Genomic DNA, 14,871 nt, shown 5'->3' with positions numbered 1-14,871 from the left:
CAGCATCTGCTCCAATCCAATTGTGCGGGACCTGAGACTGCATTAACTAGGGAAGCAGATGACCCACTTGATCAGGGGCACAAGTCCCTTCCGGTCCACTCTAGCACCGGGGTTCCTTGCCCACAGAGTCTCCGGACAACTGCAAGGACCACACAGGATCCCCCACGGGATCCTAAGTCCTCTGGTGGGTGGAACACAACTTCTTCCAGGAGGCAGGTTCAAACACAAGATATCTGGGCACTATCCCTGCAAGAGGAGAGCTTGCCTGCATGGAGCACTCTGACCACTGAAACTACGGAGAGAGCTGGTCTCCCAGGTCTGCTGATAGAGGCTAACATAATCACCTGAAGAACAAGCTCTAACCAGAGACAACTATAACAACTAGCTTCAGAGATTACCAGATGGCGAAAGGCAAACGTAAGAATCCTACTAAAAGAAATCAAGACCACTCACCATCATCAGAATGCAGCACTCCCACCCCACCCAGTCCTGGGCACCCCAACACACCAAAAAGCTAGACTCGGATTTAAAAGCATATCTCATGATGATGGTAGAGGACATCAAGAAGGACTTTAATAACTCACTTAATGAAATACAGGAGAACACAGCTAAACAGGTAGGAGACCTTAAAGAGGAAGCACAAAAATTCCTTAAAGAATTGCAGGAAAACACGACCAATCAGGTGATGGAACTGAATAAAACCATCCAAGAACCTAAAAAGGGAAGTAGACACAATAAAGAAAACCCAAACTGAGGCAACGCTGGAGATAGAAACCCTAGGAAAGAGATCTGGAAACATAGATGCGAGCATCAGCAACAGAATACAAGAGATGGAAGAGAGAATCTCAGGTGCAGAAGATTCCATAGAGAACATCGGCACAACAATCAAAGAAAATGGAAAATGCAAAAGATCCTAACTCAACACATCCAGGAAATTCAGGACACAATGAGAAAACCAAACCTACAGATAATAGGAGTTGATGAGAATGAAGATTTTCAACTTAAAGGGCCAGCAAATATCTTCAACAAAATTATAGAAGAAAACATTCCAAACCTAAAGAAAAAGAGCCCATGAACATACAAGAAGCCTACAGAACTCCAAATAGACTGGACCAGAAAAGAAATTTCTCCCGACACATAATAATCAGAACAACAAATGCACTAAATAAAGAGAATATTAAAAGCAGTAAGGGAGAAAGATTAAGTAACATATAAAGGCAAGGCTATCAGAATTATACCAGACTTTTCACCAGAGACTATGAAAGCCAGAAGAGCCTGGACAGATGTTATACAGACAGTAAGAGAACACAAATGCCAGCCCAGGCTACAATACCTGGCCAAAGTCAAAATTACCATAGATGGAGAAACCAAAGTATTCCATGACAAAAACAAATTCACACATTATCTTTCCATGAATCCAGCCCTTCAAAGGATAGTAACAGAAAAAAAACAATACAAGGACAGAAATCACGCCCTAGGAAAAGCAAGAAAGTAATCCCTCAACAAACCAAAAAGAAGACAGCCACAAAACAGAATGCCAACTCTAAAAACAAAAATAATAGGAAGCAACAATTACTTTTCCTTAATATCTCTTAATATCAATGGGCTCAACTCCCCAATAAAAAGACATGGACTAACAGACTAGGTACACAAACAGGACCCAACATTCTGCTGCTTACAGGAAACCCATCTCAGGGAAAAAGACAGACACTACCTCAGAGTGAAAGGCTGGAAAACAATTTTCCAAGCAAATGGTCTGAAGAAACAAGCTGGAGTAGCCATTCTAATATCGAATAAAATCGACTTCCAACCCAAAGTTATCAAAAAAGACAAGGAGTGACACTTCATACTCATCAAAATAAAATCCTTCAAGAGGAACTATCAATCCTGAATATTTATGCTCCAAATGCAAGGGCAGCCACATTCATTAAAGAAACTTTAGTAAAGCTCAAAGCACACATTGCACCTCACACAATAATAGTGGGAGACTTCAACACACCACTTTCATCAATGGACAGATCATGGAAACAGAACTAAACAGGGACACAGTGAAACTAACAGGAGTTATGAAACAAATGGACTTAACAGATATCTACAGAACATTTTATCCTAAAACAAAATGATATACCTTCTGATCAGCACCTCATGGTAGTTTCTCCAAAATTGACCATATAATTGGTCACAAAACAGGCCTCAACAAATACAAAAATATTGAAATTGTTCCATGCATCCTATCAGACCACCATGGACTAAGGCTGATCTTCAATAACAACATAAGTAATAGAAAGCCAACATTCTCGTGGAAACTGAACAGCACTCTTCTCAATGATACCGTGGTCAAGGAAGGAATAAAAAAAGAAATTAAAGACTTTTTAGAGTTTAATGAAAATGAAGCCACAACATACCCAAACCTATGGGACACTATGAAAGCATTTCTAAGAGGGAAACTCATAGCTCTAAGTGCCTCCAAAAAGAAACTAGAGAGAGCACACACTAGCAGCTTGACAGCACATCTAAAAGCTCTAGAAAAAAAGGAAGCAAATTCACCCAAGAGGAGTAGATGGCAGGAAATAATCAAACTCAGGGGTGAAATCAACCAAGTCGAAACAAGAAGAACTATTCAAAGAATTAACCAAATGAGGAGTTGGTTCTTTGAGAAAATCAACAAGATAGATAAACCCTTAGCTGGACACACTAGAGGGCACAGGGACAGCATCCTAATTAACAAAATCAGAAATGAAAAGGGAGACATAACAACAGATCCTGAAGAAACCCAAATCCCCATTAGATCCTTCTACAAAAGTCTATACTCAACATAACTGGAAAACCTGGACGAAATGGACAAATTTCTGGACAGATACCAGGTACCAAAGTTAAATCAGGATCAAGTAAATGATCTAAAGAGTCCCATATCCCCTAAAGAAATAGAAGCAGTCATTAATAGTCTCCCAGCCAAAAAAGCCCAGGACCAGATGGGTTTAGTGCAGAGATCTATCAGACCTTCAAAGAAGATCTAATTCCAGTTCTGCACAAACTATTCCACAAAATAGAAGTAGAAGGTACTCTACCCAACTCATTCTATGAAGGCACAATTACTCTGATACCTAAACCACAGAAAGATCCAACAAAGAGAAATTCAGACCAATGCCCCTTATGAATATCGATGCAAAAATACATAATAAAATTCTCGCTAACAGAATCCAAGAACAAATTAAAGCAATCATCCATCCTGACCAAAAAGGCTTTATTCCAGGGACACAGGGATGGTTTAATATACGGAAATCCATCAAAGTAATCCATTATATAAACAAACTCAAAGACAAAAACCACATGATCATCTCGTTAGATGCGGAAAAAGCATTCGACAAGATCCAAAACCCATTCATGATAAAACTCTTGGAAAGATCAGGAATTCAAGGCCCATACCTAAACATGATAAAAGCAATCTACAGCAAACCAGTAGCCAACAACAAAGTAAATGGTGAGAAGCTGGAAGCAATCCCACTAAAATCAGGGACTAGATAAGGCTGCCCACTTTCTCCCTACCTGTTCAACATAGTACTTGAAGTCCTAGCCAGAGAAATTCGACAACAAAAGGAGATTCAAGGGATACAAATTGGAAAAGATGAAGTCAAAATATCACTTTTTGCAGATGATACGATAGTATATATAAGTGACCCTAAAAATTCCACCAGAGAACTCCTAAACCTGTTAAACAGCTTTGGTGACATAGCTGGATATAAAATTAACTCAAATACGTCAATGGCCTTTCTCTACACAAAGAATAAACAGTCTGAGAAAAAAATTAGGAAAACAACACCCTTCTCAATAGTAACAAATAATATAAAATATCTTGGCGTGACTCTAACTAAGGAAGTGAAAGATCTGTATGATAAGAACTTCAAGTCTCTGAAGAAAGAAATTAAAGAAGATCAGAAGATGGAAAGATCTCCCATGCTCATGTATTGGCAGGATCAACATTGTAAAAATGGCTATCTTGCCAAAAGCAATCTACAGATTCAATGCACTCACCATCAAAATGAAAACTCAATTTTTCAACAAATTAGAAAAAGCAATCTGCAAATTCATCTGGAATAACAAAAAACCTAGGATAGCAAAAACTCTTCTCAAGGATAAAAGAATCTCTGGTGGAATCACCATGCCTGACCTAAAGCTTTACTACAGAGCAATTGTGATAATAGCTGCATGGTACTGGTATAGTGACAGACAAGTATACCAATGGAATAGAATTGAAGACCCAGAAATGAACCCACACACCTATGGTCACTTGATCTTTGACAAGGGAGCTAAAACCATCCAGTGGAAGAAAAACAACATTTTCAACAAGTGGTGCTGGCACAACTGGAGGTTATCATGTAGAAGAATGCGAATTGATCCATTCCTATTCCCTTGTACTAAGATCAAATCTAAGTGGATCAAGGAACTCCACATAAAACCAGAGACACAGAAACTTATAGAGGAGAAAGTGGGGAAAAGCCTCGAAGATATGGGCACAGGGGAACAATTCCTGAATAGAACATCAATGGCTTGTGCTGTAAGATCGAGAATTGACAAATGGGACCTCATGAAACTGCAAAGCTTCTACAAGGCAAAAGACACCGTCAATAATAAAAAAGGCCACCAACAGATTGGGAAAGGATCTTTACTTATCCTAAATCAGATAGGGGACTAATATCCAATATATATAAAGAACTCAAGAAGATTGTCTCCAGAAAATCAAATAACCCCATTAAAAAATGGGGCTCAGAGCTAAACAAATAATTCTCACCTGAGGAATACTGAATGGCTGAGAAGCACCTGAAAAAATTTTCAGCATCCTTAATCATCAGAGAAATGCAAATCAAAACAACCCTGAGATTCCATCTCACACCAGTCAGAATGATTAGATCAAAAATTCAGGTGACAGCAGATGCTGGCTAGGATGTGGAGAAAGAGGAACACTCCTCCATTGTTGGTGGGATTGCAAGCTTGTACAACCACTCTGGAAATCAGTCTGGTGGTTCCTAAGAAAATTGGACATAGTACTACTAGAGGATCCTGCAATACCTCTACTGGGCATATATCCAGAAGATGAACCAACTGGTAAGAAGGACACATGTTCCACTATGTTCATAGCAGCCTTATTTATAATAGCCAGAAGCTGAAAAGAACCCAGATGCCCCTCAACAGAGGAATTGATACAAAAAATGTGGTACATTTACCCAATGGAGTACTACTCAGCTATTAAAAGGAATGAATTTATGAAATTCCTAGGCAAATGGTTGGACCTGGAGGGCATCATCCTGAGTGAGGTAACAGAATCACAAAAGATCTCAAATGATATGTACTCACTGATAAGTGGATATTAGCCCAGAAACTTAGTATACCCGAGATATAAGATACAATTTGTAAAACACATGAAACTGAAGAAGAACGAAGACCAAAGTGTGGACACTTTGCCCCTTCTTAGAATTGGAAACAATCGGAGCCCCGGGCTACCTTGCCAGCAGAGTCTTGCCCAACACCCGCAAGGGTCCACACAGGACTCCCCACGGGACCCTAAGACCTCTGGTGAGTGGATCACAGTGCCTGCCCCAATCCAATCGCGCGGAACTCGAGACTGCGGTACATAGGGAAGCAGGCTACCCGGGCCTGATCTGGGGCACAAGTCCCTTCCGCTCGACTCGAGACTCGAGCCCCGGGCTACCTTGACAGCAGTCTTGCCCAACACCCGCAAGGGCCCACACGGGACTCCCCACGGGACCCTAAGACCTCTGATGAGTGGAACACAGCGCCTACCCCAATCCAATCGCGTGGAACTTGAGACTGCGGTACATAGGGAAGCAGGCTACCCGGGCTTGATCTGGGGCACAAACCCCTTCCACTCCACTCGAGCCCCGGCTACCTTGCCAGCTGAGTCGCCTGACACCCGCAAGGGCCCACACAGGATTCCACACGTGATCCTAAGACCTCTAGTGAGTGGAACACAACTTCTGCCAGGAGTCTGGTTCGAACACCAGATATCTGGGTACCTGCCTTGCAAGAAGAGAGCTTGCCTGCAGAGAATACTCTGCCCACTGAAACTAAGGAGAGTGCTACCCTCCAGGTCTGCTCATAGAGGCTAACAGAGTCACCTGAAGAACAAGCTCTTAACAGTGACAACTAAAACATCTAGCTTCAGAGATTACCAGATGGCGAAAGGCAAACGTAAGAATCCTACTAACAGAAATCAAGACCACTCACCATCATCAGAACGCAGCACTCCCACCCCACCTAGTCCTGGGCACCCCAACACAACCGAAAATCTAGACCCAGATTTAAAAACATTTCTCATGATGATGATAGAGGACATCAAGAAGGACTTTCATAAGTCACGTAAGATTTACAGGAGAGCACTGCTAAAGAGTTACAGGCTCTTAAAGAAAAGCAGGAAAACACAGCCAAACAGGTGATGGAAATGAACAAAACCATACTAGAACTAAAAGGGGAAGTAGACACAATAAAAAAAACCCAAAGCGAGGCAACGCTGGAGATAGAAACCCTAGGAAAGAGATCTAGAACCATAGATGCGAGCATCAGCAACAGAATACAAGAAATGGAAGAGAGAATCTCAGGTGCAGAAGATTCCATAGAGAACATCGACACAACAGTCAAAGAAAATACAAAATGCAAAAGGATCCTAACTCAAAACATCCAGGTAATCCAGGACACAATGAGAAGACCAAACCTACGGATAATAGGAATTGATGAGAATGAAGATTTTCAACTTAAAGGGCCAGCTAATATCTTCAACAAAATAATAGAAGAAAACTTCCCAAACATAAAAAAAGAGATGCCCATGATCATACAAGAAGCATACAGAACTCCAAATAGACTGGACCAGAAAAGAAATTCCTCCCGACACATAATAATCAGAACAACAAATGCACTAAATAAAGATAGAATATTAAAAGCAGTAAGGGAGAAAGGTCAAGTAACATATAAAGGAAGGCCTATCAGAATTACACCAGACTTTTCACCAGAGACTATGAAAGCCAGAAGAGCCTGGACAGATGTTATACAGACACTAAGAGAACACAAATGCCAGCCCAGGCTACTATACCCGGCCAAACTCTCAATTACCATAGATGGAGAAACCAAAGTATTCCACGACAAAACCAAGTTCACACAATATCTTTCCACGAATCCAGCCCTTCAAAGGATAATAACAGAAAAGAAGCAATACAAGGACGGAAATCACGCCCTAGAACAACCAAGAAAGTAATCATTCAACAAACCAAAAAGAAGACAGCCACAAGAACAGAATGCCAACTCTAACAACAAAAATAAAAGGGAGCAACAATTACTTTTCCTTAATATCTCTTAATATCAATGGACTCAATTCCCCAATAAAAAGACATAGACTAACAGACTGGCTACACAAACAGGACCCAACATTCTGCTGCTTACAGGAAACCCATCTCAGGGAAAAAGACAGACACTACCTCAGAGTGAAAGGCTGGAAAACAATTTTCCAAGCAAATGGACTGAAGAAACAAGCTGGAGTAGCCATTTTAATATCGGATAAAATCGACTTCCAACCCAAAGTTATCAAAAAAGACAAGGAGGGACACTTCATACTCATCAAAGGTAAAATCCTCCAAGAGGAACTCTCAATTCTGAATATCTACGCACCAAATGCAAGGGCAGCCACATTCATTAGAGACACTTTAGTAAAGCTCAAAGCATACATTGCACCTCACACAATAATAGTGGGAAACTTCAACACACCACTTTCTTCAAAGGACAGATCGTGGAAACAGAAACTAAACAGGGACACAGTGAAACTAACAGAAGTTATGAAACAAATGGACCTGACAGATATCTACAGAACATTTTATCCTAAAACAAAAGGATATACCTTCTTCTCAGCACCTCACGGGACCTTCTCCAAAATTGACCATATAATTGGTCACAAAACAGGCCTCAATAGATACAAAAATATTGAAATTGTCCCATGTATCCTATCAGACCACCATGGCCTAAGACTGATCTTCAATAACAACATAAATAATGGAAAGCCAACATTCACGTGGAAACTGAATAACACTCTTCTCAATGATACCTTGGTCAAGGAAGGAATAAAGAAAGAAATTAAAGACTTTTTAGAGTTTAATGAAAATGAAGCCACAACGTACCCAAACCTATGGGACACAATGAAAGCATTTCTAAGAGGGAAACTCATAGCGCTGAGTGCCTCCAAGAAGAAACGGGAGACAGCACATACTAGCAGCTTGACAACACATCTAAAAGCCCTAGAAAAAAAGGAAGCAAATTCACCCAAGAGGAGTAGACGGCAGGAAATAATCAAACTCAGGGGTGAAATCAACCAAGTGGAAACAAGAAGAACTATTCAAAGAATTAACCAAACGAGGAGTTGGTTCTTTGAGAAAATCAACAAGATAGATAAACCCTTAGCTAGACTCACTAAAGGGCACAGGGACAGCATCCTAATTAACAAAATCAGAAATGAAAAGGGAGACATAACAACAGATCCTGAAGAAATCCAAAACACCATCAGATCCTTCTACAAAAGGCTATACTCAACAAAACTGGAAAACCTGGACGAAATGGACAAATTTCTGGACAGATACCAGGTACCAAAGTTGAATCAGGATCAAGTTGACCATCTAAACAGTCCCATATCACCTAAAGAAATAGAAGCAGTTATTAATAGTCTCCCAACCAAAAAAAGCCCAGGACCAGATGGGTTTAGTGCAGAGTTCTATCAGACCTTCAAAGAAGATCTAATTCCAATTCTGCACAAACTATTTCACAAAATAGAAGTAGAAGGTACTCTACCCAACTCATTTTATGAAGCCACTATTACTCTGATACCTAAACCACAGAAAGATCCAACAAAGATAGAGAACTTCAGACCAATTTCTCTTATGAATATCGATGCAAAAATCCTCAATAAAATTCTCGCTAACCGAATCCAAGAACACATTAAAGCAATCATCCATCCTGACCAAGTAGGTTTTATTCCAGGGATGCAGGGATGGTTTAATATACGAAAATCCATCAATGTAATCCATTATATAAACAAACTCAAAGACAAAAACCACATGATCATCTCGTTAGATGCAGAAAAAGCATTTGACAAGATCCAACACCCATTCATGATAAAAGTTTTGGAAAGATCAGGAATTCAAGGCCCATACCTAAACATGATAAAAGCAATCTACAGCAAACCAGTCGCCAACATCAAAGTAAATGGAGAGAAGCTGGAAGCAATCCCACTAAAATCAGGGACTAGACAAGGCTGCCCACTTTCTCCCTACCTTTTCAACATAGTACTTGAAGTATTAGCCAGAGCAATTCGACAACAAAAGGAGATCAAGGGGATACAAATTGGAAAAGAGGAAGTCAAAATATCACTTTTTGCAGATGATATGATAGTATATATAAGTGACCCTAAAAATTCTACCAGAGAACTCCTAAACCTGATAAACAGCTTCGGTGAAGTAGCTGGATATAAAATAAACTCAAACAAGTCAATGGCCTTTCTCTATACAAAGAATAAACAGGCTGAGAAAGAAATTAGGGAAACAACACCCTTCTCAATAGTCACAAATAATATAAAATATCTTGGCGTGACTCTAACTAAGGAGGTGAAAGATCTGTATGATAAAAACTTCAAATCTCTGAAGAAAGAAATTAAAGAAGATCTCAGAAGATGGAAAGATCTCCCATGCTCATGGATTGGCAGGATCAACATTGTAAAAATGGCTATCTTGCCAAAAGCAATCTACAGATTCAATGCAATCCCCATCAAAATTCCAACTCAATTCTTCAACGAATTGGAAGGAGCAATTTGCAAATTTGTCTGGAATAACAAAAAACCTAGGATAGCAAAAAGTCTTCTCAAGGATAAAAGAACTTCTGGCGGAATCACCATGCCAGACCTAAAGCTTTACTACAGAGCAATTGTGATAAAAACTGCATGGTACTGGTATAGAGACAGACAAGTAGACCAATGGAATAGAATTGAAGATCCAGAAATGAACCCACACACCTATGGTCACTTGATCTTCGACAAGGGAGCTAAAACCATCCAGTGGAAGAAAGACAGCATTTTCAACAATTGGTGCTGGCACAACTGGTTGTTATCGTGTAGAAGAATGCGAATCGATCCATACTTATCTCCTTGTACTAAGGTCAAATCTAAGTGGATCAAGGAACTTCACATAAAACCAGAGACACTGAAACTTATAGAGGAGAAAGTGGGGAAAAGCCTTGAAGATATGGGCACAGGGGAAAAATTCCTGAAGAGAACAGCAATGGCTTGTGCTGTAAGATCGAGAATCGACAAATGGGACCTAATGAAACTCCAAAGTTTCTGCAAGGCAAAAGACACCGTCAATAAGACAAAAAGACCACCAACAGATTGGGAAAGGATCTTTACCTATCCTAAATCAGATAGGGGACTAATATCCAACATATATAAAGAACTCAAGAAGGTGGACTTCAGAAAATCAAATAACCCCATTAAAAAATGGGGCTCAGAACTGAACAAAGAATTCTCACCTGAGGAATACCGAATGGCAGAGAAGCACTTGAAAAAATGTTCAACATCCTTAATCATCAGGGAAATGCAAATCAAAACAACCCTGAGATTCCACCTCACACCAGTCAGAATGGCTAAGATCAAAAATTCAGGTGACAGCAGATGCTGGCGAGGATGTGGAGAAAGAGGAACACTCCTCCATTGTTGGTGGGAGTGCAGGCTTGTACAACCACTCTGGAAATCAGTCTGGCGGTTCCTCAGAAAACTGGACATAGTACTACCGGAGGATCCAGCAATACCTCTCCTGGGCATATATCCAGAAGATGCCCCAACAGGTAAGAAGGACACATGCTCCACTATGTTCATAGCAGCCTTATTTATAATAGCCAGAAGCTGGAAAGAACCTAGATGCCCCTCAACAGAGGAATGGATACAGAAAATGTGGTACATCTACACAATGGAGTACTACTCAGCTATTAAAAAGAATGAATTTATGAAATTCCTAGCCAAATGGATGGACCTGGAGGGCATCATCCTGAGTGAGGTAACACATTCACAAAGAAACTCACACAATATGTATTCACTGATAAGTGGATATTAGCCCCAAACCTAGGATACCCAAGATATAAGATATAATTTGCTAAACACATGAAACTCAAGGAGAATGAAGACTGAAGTGTGGACACTATGCCCCTCCTTAGATTTGGGAACAAAACACCCATGGAAGGAGTTACAGAGACGGAGTTTGGAGCTGAGATGAAAGGATGGACCATGTAGAGACTGCCATAGCCAGGGATCCACCCCATAATCAGCATCCAAACGCTGACACCATTGCATACACTAGCAAGATTTTATTGAAAGGACGCAGATGTAGCTGTCTCTTGTGAGACTATGCCGGGGCCCAGCAAACACAGAAGTGGATGCTCACAGTCAGCTAATGGATGGATCATAGGGCTCCCAATGGAGGAGCTAGAGAAAGTAGCCAAGGAGCTAAAGGGATCTGCAACCCTATAGGTGGAACAACATTATGAGCTAACCAGTACCCCGGAGCTCTTGACTCTAGCTGCATATATATCAAAAGATGGCCTAGTCGGCCATCACTGGAAAGAGAGGCCCATTGGACTTGCAAACTTTATATGCCCCAGTACAGGGGAATACCAGGGCCAAAAAGGGGGAGTGGGTGGGCAGGGGAGTGGGGGTGGGTGGATATGGGGGACTTTTGGTATAGCATTGGAAATGTAAATGAGTTAAATACCTAATAAAAAATGGAAAAAAAAAAAGAATTGGAAACAATCACTTATGGAAGGAGTTACAGAGACAAAGTTTGGAGCTGAGACAAAAGGATGGACCATCTAGAGACTGCCATTTCCAGGGATCCGTCCCATAATTAGCCTCCAAACGATGACACCATTGCATACACTAGCAAGCGTTTGTGAAAGGACCCTGATATAGGTGTCTCTTGTGAGACTAGGCCGGGGCCTAGCAAACACATAATTGGATGCTCACAGTCAGCTATTGGATGGATCACAGGGCCCCCAATGGAGGAGCTAGAGAAAGTATACAAGGAGTTAAAGAGATCTGCAACCCTCTAGGTGCAACAACATTATGAACTAACCAGTACCCCAGAGCTCTTGACTCTAGCTGCATATGTATCAAAAGATGGCCTAGTCAGCCATCACTGGAAAGAGAGGCCCATTGGACATGCAAACTTTATATGCCCCAGTACAGGGGAACAACAGGGCCAAAAACTGGGAATGGGTGGGTAGGGGAGTGGGTGGGGAGGGTATGGGGGACTTTTGGGATAGCATTGGAAATGTAATTGAGGAAAATATGTAAGTAAAAAAAATTTTTTAAAAAGAAGGGTATTGTTTCCCTAATTTCTTTCTCAGCCTGTTTATCCTTTGTTTAGAGAAAGGCCATTGATTTGTTTGAGTTAATTTTATATCCAGCTACTTCACTGAAGCTGTTTATCAGGCTTAGGAGTACTCTGGTGGAATTTTCAGGGTCACTTATGTATACTATCATATCATCCGCAAACTGTGATATTTTGACTTCTTCCTTTCCAATTTGTATCCCCTTTGTCTCCTTTTGTTGTCGAATTGCTCTGGCTGGAGCTTCAATTACAATGTTGAATAGGTAGGGAGAAAGTTGGCAGCCTTGTCTAGTCCCTGATTTTAGTGAGATTGCTTCTAGCTTTTCACCATTTACTTTGATGTTGACTACTGGTTTGCTGTAGATTGCTTTTATCATGTTTAGGTATTGGTCTTGAATTCCTGATCTTTCCAAGACTTTTTATCGTGAATGGGTGTTGGATCACCAGTCAGAATGGCTAATATTCAATATTCAGGTAACAGCAGAGGCTGGTGCGGATGTGGAGAAAGAAAAACACTCCTCCACTGTTGGTGGGATTGCAAGCTTGTACAACCACTCTGGAAATCAGTCTGGTGGTTCCTCAGAAAATTGGACATAGTACTACCAGAGGATCCTGCAATACCTCTCCTGGGCATATATCCAGAAGATGTTCCAACCAGTAAGAAGGTCACATGCTCCACTATGTTCATAGCAGCCTTATTTATAATAGCCAGAAGCTGGAAAGTACCCAGATGCCCCGCAACAGAGGAATGGATACAGAAAATGTGGTACATTTACACAATGGACTACTACTCAGTTATTTTAAAAAATGAATTTATGAAATTCCTAGGCAAATGGTTGGACCTGGAGGGCATCATCCTGAGTGAGGTAACCCAATCACAAAAGAACTCACATGATATGTACTCACTGATAAGTGGATATTAGCCCAGAAACGTAGAATACCAAAGATACAAGATACAATTTACAAAACACATGATACTCAAGAACAAAGAAGACCAAAGTGTGTACACTTTGCCCTTTTTAGAATTGGGAACAAAACATCCATGGAAGGAGTTACAGAGACAAAGTTTAGAGCTGAGACGAAAGGATGGACCATCTAGAGACTGCCATACCGGGGGATCCATCCCATAATCAGCCTCCAAAGATGACACCATTGCATACACTAGCAAGATTTTACTGAAAGGACCCTGATATAGCTGTCTCTTGTGACGCTTTTCTTGGGCCTAGCAAATACAGAAGTGGATGCTCACAGTCAGCTATTGGATGGATCACAGGGCCCCCAGTGGAGGAGCTAGAGAAAGTTCCCAAGGAGCAAAAGGGGTCTGCAAGCACATAGGTGGAACAACAATATGAACCAGTACACCCAGAGCTCGTGTCTCTAGCTTCATATGTAGCAGAAGATGGCCTAGTCAGCCATCATTGGGACGAGAGCCCCCTTGGTCATGCAAACTTTATATGCCCCAGTACGGGAGAATTCCAGGGCCAAGAAATGGGAGTGGATGGGTAGGGGAGTAGGACGGGGTGGGGGCAGGGTATAGGGGACTTTCAGGATATCACTTGAAATGTAAATGAAGAAAATATCTAGTAAAAAACTGAAAAAGGAAACAACAACCAAAAAACAACAAAAAAAATAACAATACAAAAGGAATACCCCTCACAAGGAAGCTGGACAAGGCATGAAATAGGACAAAAGGAGTTATAGAGAAATATGCAAATTTAAAAATATATGAGTGTGTGTGTGTGTGTGTGTGTGTGTGTGTGTGTGTGTGTGTGTGTGTGTGTGTGTTTTGGGTCAACATAAATTTAAACACACCAGATATATGCCTGGGACCTGAAGAGGCCAGGAAATTGCAAATAAGTGCACAAAACAGTGGTTGGAAAAATGACTCAGCTGTAAAAAGCACCTTTTCTATGCAAAGGACTGGGAACAAAGCACCCACAACATGGCTCTCAATTTATGCACAACTAAAGTTTGAGATAATCATGCACAATTCCAGCCTCTGTAGGCAACAGAGGCATAAGTGAGAGAGAAGGCCTGCAGGACCTAGCACACTGTTATAATCAAGCTCAGTACTAGGAAGGCGGATCGAGGAGAATACCAGGGGGGTTGTAGGAGATCTGGATGCTCCATTCTGATCTCTTAAGGCAGCATAGACTTTTGTAGTGTATATATGCACTTGAAGAAAATGTCCACACACATTAAATGTTTATACACATTAATATATAAAAACCAAAATTGCATACAAGAACCTCTACAGTTGAAATAAAGTAGTGCCATTTGCAGTGTTTCATATGTTACAAATTTGTTCAAGTTTTTCAAGTCACATAGCAACTAAAACAATAGGACCACCTGCAGGAGGTCTTCCCAGATATACGCACAAAGGAAAGGAGAAACATCATAAAAATAAGAGGTGGACCATCTGGGAAGAAGAAGGGTCTCAGCAAGAGTG

Source organism: Mus musculus, chromosome X, assembly GCF_000001635.26.
Source record: "Mus musculus strain C57BL/6J chromosome X, GRCm38.p6 C57BL/6J".
In the NCBI taxonomy this organism is placed as follows: domain Eukaryota; kingdom Metazoa; phylum Chordata; class Mammalia; order Rodentia; family Muridae; genus Mus; species Mus musculus.
Note: the sequence above shows the minus strand (reverse complement) of the source record.